At 42.9% G+C, this 13,060-nt stretch overlaps 1 protein-coding gene across 10 annotated transcripts in view; it reads left to right on the forward strand.

Annotated features, from left to right (window-relative positions):
- The window catches only part of LOC128877785 (uncharacterized), a 175,466-nt gene that overhangs the window by 65,624 nt on the left and 96,782 nt on the right, over positions 1 to 13,060 (forward strand). The gene's annotated exons all lie outside the window — the stretch shown is intronic.

Below are 13,060 nucleotides of genomic sequence, written 5' to 3' on the forward strand. Positions count from 1 at the left end.
CACCGACACGACAAAACATTAAAATACGCGTTTTAATGAAACTATTCACACTTAACACGTTCACTGCCAGACTAATACTCTTGAAAATTTCTACTGCGATTTAATTTTGTTTACAGACTTTTGGAAACTGCGTATTGAAATATTTATTTAGGTATTTAGTTCTGTAACTTCATCAAAATTCAAGTATTTAATTTAAATTCATTTTCTATGACACTTAACTTTCAGAATTAATTTTCGTAGTTTTTCAGTGAAAAGCACTGTCACCCATATATGGGTGACGTGGCGATTAACGTGTTAACAGATACCGACCTAAACGTTCCGTCAACGGGAATAGTGTGAATAGTTCCATTAAAACGCGTGTTTTAATGTTTCGTCGTGTCGTTGCTGGAACGTGTCATATAGTCTGAATCGACCTTAAGTTAAACACTATCCTTCTACACACAGCATGTATTTTATTTTCTTCCCCTCGAAGAGTACATTAGAGAGCTTCAAAGAGTACATTGAATTAATGTCTATATCACATCGATAGAGTTGCAATGTAATATTGCGAATCATACCCTACAGATTTTCCCCGAGCGAAATACCCACGTGGCGCCTCTTAGACAGGATTCGCGGCAATTTGTCGGAGCGGTTCCCCTCGCGATGCACGCGACACCGGCGTAATGTTTCCGTCGGTAACTAGACCCTTTTCGAATTGGACGCGTGTAAATATTGCACGATAGGCATGCAAAGGGGGCTCGATTGACGCAGAAACGCGCGTAAGACAGCGGAGGGAATCGGGCAATAGTCGATCGATTCCCCAAGGAGTTCATCCGCCAACTATAGTCGGCCGGCGTCGACGACTCCCGCAAACCACATTCACCGCTCGCACAGATGGTTGACACGAATAACGCACTTCGCGATTCCGTGATTCATGAAATATTAAGCGAAATTCGAGCGAGCGGGCCGTGTTTTTGCCGCTCGGCGATCGTGTGCCACGCGTTTCCGCGTTTCGGTTCGCGGAATTTTTCTGGATCGATAGAGCCGAAAGAGGAAGAAGGGAGAAAGGAAGGAGAACTCCTCGGCGTATAAACAAAGGCTTATGCATGCTTATTAAATATATTTCGGGATATACGACTCCGGAGGATCGCCTGAGAATTTGATATTCAAATGAATTTGTTTCTCTCCGACTGGAAATGTTTTGGTTTCTGTGCAACATTTTTTGGAGACATTTTTATGCTGGAAAAAATTGGATACTCTTAGAAGGCTCGAATTTTTAAAAAAATCGACTGTTTGATTTTAAATTACCTGGCTGTCTCGAAAGCCGTATTCTACAGCTGCCTCCTTCTTATTTATAACGTGTCAATAGCGTGTCATGTTACTTCCGGTTGTTAACACCGATCAATAGTGCGTCTTACTTTCTCGCGAACGACGCGTCCCGCATAGTGTTTCCGATTTCTTTCATTTGTTTAGCGGTCAGTTTGAAGGCGGATGAAATGAATTAATAATTATCGGAATAAAAGGTTCCTAGAATGTCTAATAACGTTCTATCTGAACAGAAGAAGTGTCAACAACTTACCAATGCGCAGAGATGGGTAATACCCTATTAATACTTAAATAAAGTATTGAATTGTACAACTACAACTACGAGTATTTCTCACTTTTTAAGATTCAAAGTTAAGACAAGGGTGGATCAGTTTTTAATCTATCTATCCCCAAAAGCATATTAGCAATTTTATTGATCAAATTCACATCACAATACTTGAAATCATTTAGAAACTAACCGCGTGCACGCGTGTGCTAATTACCCTTGAAAATGTTTAGCACGTTATCAAAATTCAAAATTCCGACGACCGTTCGCGTCCACATTTAAATGATCTGTTTGTGAGCAAAATTCTGCCCTTCTCCGTCGTACGCCTAATTAATTCCGACGAAGAAGACGCTGAAGCGTGGCCCAGGGAGGGGGACACATCGTCGAACGCGGTCGTCGACCAGCTGTTTACGAAACAGCTTCACCGGGCAAACAACGATCTCGTTCGGCTCGATCGCTTCGAGTCACGCTCGAGAACTCGAAAGCACACTTCCGCCGCTGAATTTGCCGCCATTAAGAGCGAGCCTCGGGCCCGTCGAGCCTCGAACTTCGCAGCCACGGAATGCCTGGCTCGCCGGATCGTTCCACCGGAAGTTCCCGCACTCTTTCCCGCTCTCGAGCTTTGAACTCGCACCGCCACGCCGGCCCAGGAACGAGCGTACAGGGGAAGCGGGGAAAGGGAAAGGGGTACAGAGGGAACGCATACTCGCGAGATTCTGAAAAAGACAACTGGCTGCGACCGGAGCCTTAACTCTTCGAGAAACTCGATTGCAAGGAATAATCAAACTCTCGAGGTTATTTAATTCCTTGTGGTGTTTGCACGAGTCTGGATCGTGATGAAAATTGTAGGCCAAGCTTGACAATCACGAGTCTGATTCGTGATAAAAATTTTAGGCCAAACTTGACAATCACGAGTCTGACTCGTAATGAAAATTTAAGATCAAACTTGAAAATCACGAGTCTGACTTGTGATAAAAATTGTAGGCCAAGCTCGAAAATCACGAGTCTGACTTGTGACGAAAATTTTAGACCCAACTTGAAAATCTGTTTGCGAACGAAATTGTGCGAAAAAGTGCGACCATTCGATCCCACAGGTTTGCACGGGTTTTTCCGAGTGTCAGCGTAATACAAGGAGTTACCATTCGGCATTAATTTCTAGGATTGCAAACTGGTTGTAAAAGGTTAAATAAAATGGGATATTCGAGGCTTCAAATTGGTTCTTCATGGTTTATACCAGCTTCTTCTTTCGTAGTAGAAATCTTCATAGGTGTTAGTTAAATAAATGTCCATAGAGCTGGCAATGTTCGTAAAAACGAAGCATGGTGTGGTAGGGTTAACCCGTGACACGCAAACTTGGTCAAAGGACGTGGCCTAGTCCGAGCCCCCAATACACGGAAGAGGGCCAACCCCGTTCTGCCGAAAGTATTTTTATAATACCAAGGGCCATTTATATTTGGCCCAAGCCGAATCTCTCTGCGCGTCATTGAAATTATAACGAGAGTTCACGCAGATAAATAGAGACCACTGTTTCCGTGCAGTCTGCTACGTACTTGCCATCTTCCATACAGTATCTCGACGAATTCGTAATTACACACACGATTGTATACTATCAAAATTCTAAATTAACCATAGGATGGATTTCGCTCCGAGAAATCCGAGAAGTCCCAACAGTTACGCGTTTCCCTGGAATTCGAAGAAATCCCGCAAAAACTGGAGAGTCAGCGTGTATCGACAGTCGTTAGTAAACAAGTGCTAAATTGAGTCACGAATTTCCAGGAATGCCTCGAGAGGAAAAATTCGAAGAATAGCGTCGACGATCGAGAGGGAATGTAGCTTGTAAATAGACATCGTTCGAAGCAACGTACTTCGTAGATTGTTGGTTCGAGAGGACATAGTCGCGGTAAACAGCTTTCTACGTAAGAAGGGTTCGAAGCGTAATCCATTCAAGTGGCTAGTTTATCTGTACATTCATCAAGATTCAAAGCGTATCCTCTAGGTAGCCAAGAGGCTTAGCTAGGTAGACGTAGAGACATCGAACCCGTCTACTTCGTAGAAGATCTTTGCTTCGAAAGGATGTCTTAATTACGTCGGACAGCTTGCTATATAAGAAGCAGTGCTATGTAAGTTTCCAAGTGCGATCCATTATGGTGACTAGTTTATCTGCACATTCATCAAGATTCAGTGAGCAACTTAGGCCATCCACGATAGACATAGCTTGTTGAGGTAGTCCCTTCGACTCGATAAAAAATCCTTGTTTCACAAGACCGACCACCTTGTGTTACGATACATACAATTTACTACAACGGCAGATCCACTACCTTTCTACTTGCCAAAAGTTCTTTCTTTCCAGTGGATGTTTTAGTTACACTACCCCCATGTTGTCGTATAAGTATTAGAGGGGAAAAGTAATCGAAATGTCTTCGACCAGGAAAAGTTTTTCGACGAAAAATCGTGGGACTTTTTTAAAAAGTGTTAGAAAATGATGGAAATTATTTTGTTGATTAGTATTTAAGATTTCTTTAACCCTTTATTTACTGACTCTCTCAAAGATTTTAAAATCTGGTCCATCTTGGTCTTATATTATCTCATAGAGTTGTTTCTATATAAGTCCCGCCAGTAAATAATCGGTTAATAAATAAATGTTAATAAAATCTTGATTACTTTTCGCTCCCCTTAATATATTGGGTTGTCTGGAAAGTCCGTGCCGATTTTTGATAGGTGGTACACGTCTGTTTATATTGGAATGATTGAAAACAATTAACATGGATACATCCCTTAAAAGGTGGAAAGGTCGTGGAACAAAATGGTATTTATATAATTCAATAAATATATATCAAAATTCAAATATGCCTTTGAATTTTTCTTAAAAATTGGCACGAACTTTCGGGGCAACCCAATACATTGGATCGTTGCAGATCAAACCCACTACCCATCATCTCATCTCCAAATCCTTTCAATCCTTTCGAACCTCTGCAAACGAGGCAAACACTTCTTGAAACACTTTTCACCCAAATAAGTGAGAAACCGGATACCTCTAAACTCACCACCCCATGAGATCTCACTTATCAGGATCAACCATATTCTTATTCCATTCTATCATACATTACATAGGTCGTGGTACAAAGAATCGCAAGTGCAACTCAGGGTGTCCGTGGCACCGTCGACCATCGTCGACGGGCAACGCCGGTCGCTTGCCTCCGGAGGTCTGTGCGGCGGACAGAGTCGGTGGCTTCCCCGTTCGTTGCACGGGGCGCTGCACCTACAGTCCACGCATCCTGTATATCCAGCAAAACACCATAGGAAAGCCAGGACAACGAAGAGTTAGAACCAACGGAGGTGGAGGTGGAGAAGACCGAGAAGGACAGAGGCGAGCGGGCGGCGGCGGCGTCGGGCACGGGTGTAGGATGGGGAGATTTTACAAAAAGCAAGGCAGAGCGGCCCCTTTCGTCGCGCGGTTGCAAGGGGGGCGGCCGAGTGGTGGAGCAACGCGGGGGCATGGGGAGAGGGCGGACGACCTCGACGATGATACGACAAAAAATCAGATGCACGGCCATTGGCTGTTCTCAATTCGAATTATTGGCTTCCCCGGTCGCCGTTCGTCAGAGCCTCCCCGACCTTCTCGATACTCTCTTTCCCTCTCTCTTTGGCCATTTTCTCTTTTCCTCTGGCCTCTCCTACCACTTTCCCTCCGCCGCCGCCGCCGCCGCCGCCTCCGCCGCCGCCGCCGACACCGCCATCTCCTCCGTCGAGCCTCCACCTCCCCCGATCCCTCTCCGTGTACCCCCCCATCCCCATCCCCCTTCGGGAATGGGCGCCGGCGAGAAGGGCCGAAAAAACTTGGAAAAAAAAAATCCAATTTCGTTGCCATGGTGACCGGCGTGCGTTGACTTTGATAAAGATCCCCCGAACGAACCACCTCCGCTTCTCTCTGTGCCTCCTCCGCCTCTTTCTCCGTCCGCTTCGTCCTCCACCTCCGCCGCCTCCTCGGCCTCCTCCTGGCTCGGTTGGTACCCTCTGCTACGACGCCGCCGCGCCGCTTTCGCAGTTTCTACGATTGTGCACGCACGCCTTCTGTACGGACGCGTCTACCGTGCACTCGCGATACACGGGCGTTATTCTTATCCCGATAACGAATCTTAAATTACGGACGAGAGATGAACGCATCTCGTACGCTTTTTGCTATGTTAATGAGCCTGTCCCGGCCTCACCAACTACAACTCCCCCGTCTCTTCGTGTATATTGAATATATTTAGTAATGGTTTCGGTAAAATTTATACGGAGTTTGAAGCGTAATTCATTCAAGTGGCTAGGTTAATTATGAAATTGATAAGACATACCGGCCCCTACTTAGCCACCTCTCGTACTGTCTTTTCTGTGTTCGGGAAAACTTCAACATTCGTCGAGTGGCAGAGGTAAATTTTGGCGAATAGAACACTTTCCAAAGGTCTGAGGTCTTGAGATCTTCAAAGATCTCAAAGTCAAAGATTTCAGAGTGATGTCTCCTTTTCCAATGGCCGATCGACAATTGCGAACGTGTACAGTATATCAATCTTTGGATCAGTGATGGGCAAAACCCTAGGCTTCGAATAAATCTGAAGTTTGCTGATATGTTTGTCTCGTTTCCTCTTTTGACAATTTTCCAAAGAAGGAAACGAGACACGGATATCGGCAATCTTCAGATTTATTCGAAACCTAGGGTTTCGCCTATCTCTGCTTTGGATGATCTTCGGAAGAATTCTTACATAATCGCAATTTAATGTCAAGATGTGAACTTGTAGTTCATAATAATATCCACGCGTTGCTTGCAAATAAAAACTCAATTGCAACAGGAAACAGTACGTATATCACTAGACACTAAAGCATACCAAACAAGGACTTCCATACTTTATTCCATAAAATTGTTAACCCTCACGTCCACACCACACGAATAAAAATTCGTCGTTTATTCGTCGTCTGTGGTTCGAATAAAATTCTGCCCGTCTCCGGTGGACGATTACATGGGTGTGTTTGAACGTGATGCGTGCGAGCGCGAGGGACCAGAGGCGGATTCGTCGCGAACGGGGGACCAGGGGACCAGAGGACCGAGGGGGAGGGCTGCCGAGGGGCTGAGGGTGAAGCGGTTTTGGTTGACCCATATCAAAGGGGGGAGGTGCCTCCGGACGTTCCGGCGGCCGGACTCGTTGAGTGGTTTGTTTGTTTCGAGCATCGGCTATTGGGGAAAAAATTTTATTTACGCGAGAGAGAAATGTTACTGACGGGAAGACGCGACTCAGCCTCGCAAAGAACAAAACGAGTGTGGCTCGTTTCGAAGAAAAATATACCCTGTCCACGTCCTGTCGAGGCCACCCTGCCTAGCCAGGACACTCTACATGTCTTCAAACAATACGAATTGTTAATTACGAAATAGCTATGTACGCTCCTTGTTTTTCATATTTCTCCGATTGATATCGAACAATATTCAGTTGACTTTCCAGAGAACAGAGTTAACCAGTGCACCAATTTATTCGTGACGTCTGTTCGATTGAATAATTCAACTTTTAGTTGCTAAGAAATATTTCATTCCATAATTCAAGTTGAACGTTTACAAGATCAACTTTAACACCAGAAAGATAGAGAGGGTACCGCGTTCCTTTTTCTCTTTCTAACGATACGATAACGATATTCTCTTTCTACGAGGCTACAATTTTTTTTTATTACATATTTAACGTCGCATCAACCTTTGGTTATTAGCGACAGTTTCTTATGAGATTTTCTCCAATGTTAGATGTTGGTCCATATATGTGCATCTTTAAGTAGCTGGATTGTTTCTACACAATTAGTCCTTTGCACTCGAAAGATGACTCTCACTTACTAGATTTTCTTTAGGTTTAATTTCTTTCGAACTCCAAATGTCAATAACGCGACAATAACACTCTCAAATCTCAAATTAAGGATCTCATTTTCGAAGTTAATCTAAGCTTAGCATTCGTGACAATCGAGTGCTAAGAAAGTTTCGTGAGTTGCATTTCATTATTTTCTATTGCAGTGTTTATATAAATAGGCAATCTAATTTCTTACACATTGATGCTGTAACAGTAATGGAGCGAAATGAATCGTACACAATTTTGTCATGTAACGTAAAACATAATTTTGGAATTATTGGAAAATCTTTGTATTTATAGACAAACAATAAGAGATGAATAATAAATCCGAACAAGAAACAATTATTTATATTTGTCGAAGATGGACACAACAAATGAAACGGTAACTGGTGAAATAAAAAAAAACAATCTAGAGCTGTCTATTCTCGCACGTTCGCACAGACCAGATATCTTTGACTGACTAACTAAACCACGTCTTTCTCGTTACCTTTAATGTTTATGTATATCGCTGTCGGTTGACTCCTTCACCGCTCACGCACACATATGGACAACATACACACACATCCATCCATTTGTTCTCGCATTATAGAATGCCAATCCATATATTTTCGACACATAAAATATTGTGTATGTATTAATTATTAATAAAACGAAAGAAACTTTTCGGACAACCTAATATTATGTGACCCAACATTCGTGACAGTGCTTATATTTGCAGCTTCTGTAAAATTTACCAATTATATCCAGATTCATTTTCTTTGAACATCACCTTCGCAATGAATTTATTTAATCCTTGTCACCCATATGTGGGTGACTTGGCGATCACCGCGATAGTATCTCCACGGTGGCGACGCCAATGGTCGCGTAAGAGGTCGCGCACAGAAATCAAAGTTGAACGGGTTCTTCCTCCGTTAGCCCTCTCGCGGATGAGAAACGATCACGAGCTGCGAGCAGATGCATCTCCCTTAATACGATTCCGTGCATGCGACCGCGAACTTGCACGAGCCTTCCGAGTGTATATTCTTGAAGCCAGGGGGATGCGCGAGGGACGGATGTCTCTCTCTCCCTTCACGGGGCGGGGGGCGGGTCCGATTTTTATTTCGAAAAACTTTTTTAATAAAAAAGTTAGCCGTGCCACCCCACGCCACGCGAGTCAGCCAGCCTCGGTTATACGGCCAGGTGTATTCTATATAGAGGGGTGCGCGCAGGGGCCGAAGAAGAGGCCAAAGGGGCGAAGGCGGGGAGGGGAGCAACCGAGCCACCGGACCTCGCATTAAAAGTTTCACGGCGCTCACGATATTTCATAACTTGCTTGTATTTCAAAAAACGTGCAGTCGCGAACCCCGCTCGGATCCAGACAAGCTGCGGAATTTGTGTGCGGAACACAGATTCCACGGTGTGCGTTGCAATCGAGCGCTTCCCACCTCCCCCCGAGTCGCGCACACTGGCTAATTTTAACACTCCGGTCGGGCAACAATCGCGAAAGGGCAAATTTTTAGCCACTTTTGCCCCCGGGTTTATTAATTTTATAACAATGGCGGCGAACCACGTGTCATGGACAACGAAATTGGTTCAAACTTTGATTTACAGTCGGTCACGAGAATATTCGGACACCATTATAGTTTTGATTATTATAGTGCGTACTTCAGAAATTTATGCATTAAGAACAAAAAGAGGTTTCGCATATGTTACTATGCAGTGTGTAGTTAACCAAAACATAAAAGATATTTATTTACAATAACTGATTACATAAATAATAAAAGAAAAATTAAAAGTACGCTCATTTTCATGTCACGAAAATATTCGGACACTATCAAAACTAACTTTATAACATTATACATAAATCTTGTTTTTATAAATTAATATTTAGTTGGATATCCCATATGCTTTATGACGTGCCGCAATCGCGTTGGCATATTACAAATTATTCTTTTTAAATAATCTTACCCAATACGTAGCCATTCTTCTTGCAGACGTCTTTTTAACTCGTCCTTTGTGTTTATGGCAGTTATTCGAATTCGGCGATCTTATTCATCCCATAAACTTTCAATGGGATTCAAATCTGGCGATTGCGGTGGTGGGTGGAGGACGTTCTTGCAAGTGTATAGTAAGAATTTTTGAACAATATGGGATTTGTGTTTTGTATCGTTATCCTGATAAAATTTTATTCCGCTATACAGTCCCATGTTATCGGCACTTTTTTTAAAAATTATTTTGCAAAATGTGCAGATACCTATTTTTATCGAGGATGTCGTCGATAAAAACTAATTCGCCTACTCCGTGGGCCAAAATTCATTCCCAAACCATCACAGACCCACCACCGTGGGTCCATCACAGTCGGCTGCAAATGTCTCGGATTTAATTCTTCACTCGATCTCCGCCATACCCTAATTCTTCCATCGCTTCCATAAATATTAAATTTTGACTCGTCCGCGAAAATTACGTCTTTTCACCACTGACTTTCCTTTGAAATATAGTTCCTTGCAAAATTCAGTCTCTTCATCCTGTTCTTCGCGTTAATATACGATTTTTTTTCGAGCTTTTCTTCCATTATAGCCCTCTGATCGTAACACTCTTCTTATGTTTTCCGGATGCACTGATATTCCACGATCATTATTTAGCTGCTAACTTTGGAGCACTTATCCGAGGATTACATTTGATTCTCTTAATTATGGAGCGTTTATCACGAGTATTGAGGATCGGTTTGCGTCCGCTTTGAGGGATAGATGCAATTCTATCTTCGTTGTTGTAACATCGCACAATATCCCATACCGTGCTCTTACTAATATTTAATAAATCTGCAATTTTGCGAATCGATTTCCCCTTCTCACTATGAAAAATTACTAATTGTCGCATATCAAACGACGTGTTCTTACTTTTCCGACCCATTCCGCACAAATTTTGAGAAAGACTGAGAAATATTAGATCTCTAACGTACTCTGTACATAGTAGGAACGCTATGTTTACAAACATTGTTTCAGTCAGTTCCTGGAACCTGGAAACTTGAGAAGTACAGCAAGTGTCCGAATATTTTTGTGACATGAAAATGAGCGTACTTTCCATTTTTCTTTTATTATTTATGTAATCAGTTGTCGTAAATAAATATCTCTTATGTTTTTGTTAACTACACACCGTGTAGTAACATAAGTGAAAGCTCTTTTCGTTCTTATTGCATCAATTTCTGAAGTACACACTGTAATAATCAGAACTATAATGGTGTCCGAATATTTTCGTGACCGACTGTATATCACGGAACCTCGTGTGTGGATTTCATTGCTCGTATTTTCCTTTGCTTTCGAGTTCGTTTTCTTTATTCTTGAGTCCCCTCGAAGAATGGAGTAGATTGGAAAGGGAGAGTACGAAGAAATTGTAGGGAAATATGCTTGAATTTCGAAGTTTTAGAAAGAACATCCTGGCATGAATAATTTATAGATGCGTTGGGTCAGTGTGGACCCTAGAATTCCTCCCAGAGCCGTTCAACTTGGCCGCCGTGCGTCGGTGGTTACGCGCAAACATACATAGAGCTCGTTATGTTGGCATCTCTAGCTTCTACGTTGCACGTCCCTTCCGTCCCTTCATCCGTTCCTTTCTCCTTTCCTCCTGGCTGTCCGTCCTTTGTCTCTGCTTCTCGTTTCGCTCCGGTCTTCCCTTATTGCGTTTCCCTCGCATCTCGCTCGTCGTTTCTTGCTCTTTCGTCGTGAATACGGGTCGAAGTAACCAGACCTCGTTGCACACTGGCGCTTCGATCGGTCGTTGGTGCGGAAACGTGCTGGAATCTCGTTTACGATCGCGATCATGATCGTAAATGTGCGTGCACGTCCCGGAATATTCTTTGTATTCGCGATTCCCGCGAATTTCATTCTTCGCTCCACCCTCGGTCGTCTTCGACGCGTGTTAAATCACGCGACGCGTCGAGACGCGACGATACTTTATAACCAATATTCGAGATGGCCCTACTCGCTGTCGAGCGCGTCTGGGTACAGTCCCTGACGCAAATTCGCGTCCGTTTAGCCTCCGGCGGGGATTGGCGGAATCGTAATTTAAATTAAAATTTCTAACGATGAATAAAAGATGGGAGTAGTTTTTATTGAACCGTTCGATAGGATTCGCATCGCGGATAAATCGTTACAGGGCGTTTTCATTCGTTGTCTGCACTCGATGAAAAATTTTGAAACGCCAGCTTGCAACTGGCTGGACGTTACGTTCCGGCCAAGTGACAGCTGCATGTAACTAACCTCGTATTCTCATCAGTTTGTGTTAAGATGCTCTTAACATTGATGCTGCTCGTGTTCGCGAGCTTCTGCCCGGTCATTCGCATTCGCGTACCAGGAGAATAAATTGCCCGGCGAATCTTGATACGTTCCTCTATGGAGGCGATTCGGATGACGCTCTCGTCTCGTGTGAAATTTGCGTTAATTGAAACCACGGTGCTCGCGATAGGACCGTGCTTTATTGGGATATCGTATGACGAATATTCGAGGCGTCGCAAAGTTTCGCAACTTGAAACAGTGTGTTTTTTTTTCCTTGCATATTTAACGTCGCGCCAACCTTTGGTTATTAGCGACCGACTCGTATGTGGTTATCCTTATTGTGAAACGTTGGTCCAGATATGTGCATCTTTAAGTAGCTGGATTATCTCGTATAAGTTTTCTTCCATGCTTCCTTTAAACTAGTTGGTATTCAAACAGTTGTTTAACCAATTAGTATTTTAATACAGGGTGTCCCAGCATCGGCGGTACAACCGAGAAGGAGGTGATTCTACACGAAAAAACAAATCGAAAATAAGGAATAACATTATTTCATTTGAGGTTTCGTTCTCGAGGAGATCGATTTTGAATATTAAGCAAGTACGGGTACACTTAACTATGGTCTAGATAGATGGATCTCGATACAGACTTTAAATTCACTCTAAATCCGTTGACAGAAATGAGAAATACAGCACATCATCTTGATACTAATGATATGAGTGCTACTTATAAGTGTCATATGTATAAACATACATACGACTTGTATCGGGATCCATCCATCTAAACCATAGTTACGTGTACGCGCACTCGCTGAATATTCAAAACCGATTTTCTCGACAACTACACCTCAAATGAACAAATTTTATTCTTTACTTTCGATTTGTTTCTTTTTTTTTTATGTAGAATCACCCCCACCTCGATTGTACCACCGATGCTGGGACACCCTGCATATTGTTCGAAAAATTTAAACACACGTGGTATAGTATTGTCTCGAAATGAGCAATTCGATCGGGACCGGCGATTTGCTTATTTCGAGGTAGGTATGGTATTCGGTTTGACTTTGTTCTCGAGACGAGAGGGAACTCGTAGAAAAAACAGGATATGTAGTAAGATTACATACAACTAACAGTGTATCGTTTCGGAGAATACACAAGCCAAAGAAAGAGAAAATATTATACATGTTCTGTTTCTACTAATCTGTTCAGCTTCTCGCTTTCACGGACCTCGCACTTCTTTTCGGATCTTGAAATAAAAATAGGGAGTTGCTTATTCGAAGACTGTATTCCTCTTTTGCTCCATCGCGTATGTAAAAATTATATAAATAAGTGTGCAAGTATAAAATAGGAATATGCATTATAAATACACACACCTGTATGGTTTAT

The sequence above is a fragment of the Hylaeus volcanicus genome, chromosome 6 (assembly GCF_026283585.1).
Source record: "Hylaeus volcanicus isolate JK05 chromosome 6, UHH_iyHylVolc1.0_haploid, whole genome shotgun sequence".
Taxonomy (NCBI): Eukaryota; Metazoa; Arthropoda; class Insecta; order Hymenoptera; family Colletidae; genus Hylaeus; species Hylaeus volcanicus.